Source organism: Penaeus monodon, chromosome 32 (genome assembly GCF_015228065.2).
Source record: "Penaeus monodon isolate SGIC_2016 chromosome 32, NSTDA_Pmon_1, whole genome shotgun sequence".
NCBI lineage: Eukaryota > Metazoa > Arthropoda > Malacostraca > Decapoda > Penaeidae > Penaeus > Penaeus monodon.
This window is the reverse complement of record NC_051417.1, coordinates 13,876,011-13,876,295: the sequence shown is the minus strand read 5'-3', so window position 1 is coordinate 13,876,295 and position 285 is coordinate 13,876,011. Positions and strand designations below refer to the sequence as shown.

At 38.6% G+C, this 285-nt stretch overlaps 1 protein-coding gene across 7 annotated transcripts in view; it reads left to right on the top strand.

Moving 5' to 3' along the window:
* Positions 1-285, top strand: part of LOC119593511 (uncharacterized aarF domain-containing protein kinase 5-like) — an 18,355-nt gene that overhangs the window by 12,092 nt on the left and 5,978 nt on the right. The gene's annotated exons all lie outside the window — the stretch shown is intronic.

Sequence of the window (285 nt, the reverse complement as noted above, 5' to 3'; positions counted from 1 at the left end):
TCTATCCTCTGCTCCATGCCAGTTTGATTGTATGTTGCTGTCAAACATAGTTTACATCATTGGCTAGGAGTTGGTAGTATTAGAAGTTAGCATCCAGAACTCCTAGCAGTAGCTACTTCTGGATACCATTTTCTCCTCTCCCTGCTGAATGGTTGAGGGTTTTCCCACTTTTGAAAGATTTTTTTTTCTCTGAAATTCTTAGCAATTAAAAAAAGAAAATTGCCCTGTTATGCTTGATGCCCTTGGCTTGGGTCATATAGGGATGTAATCTTTTCCATTTCAAGT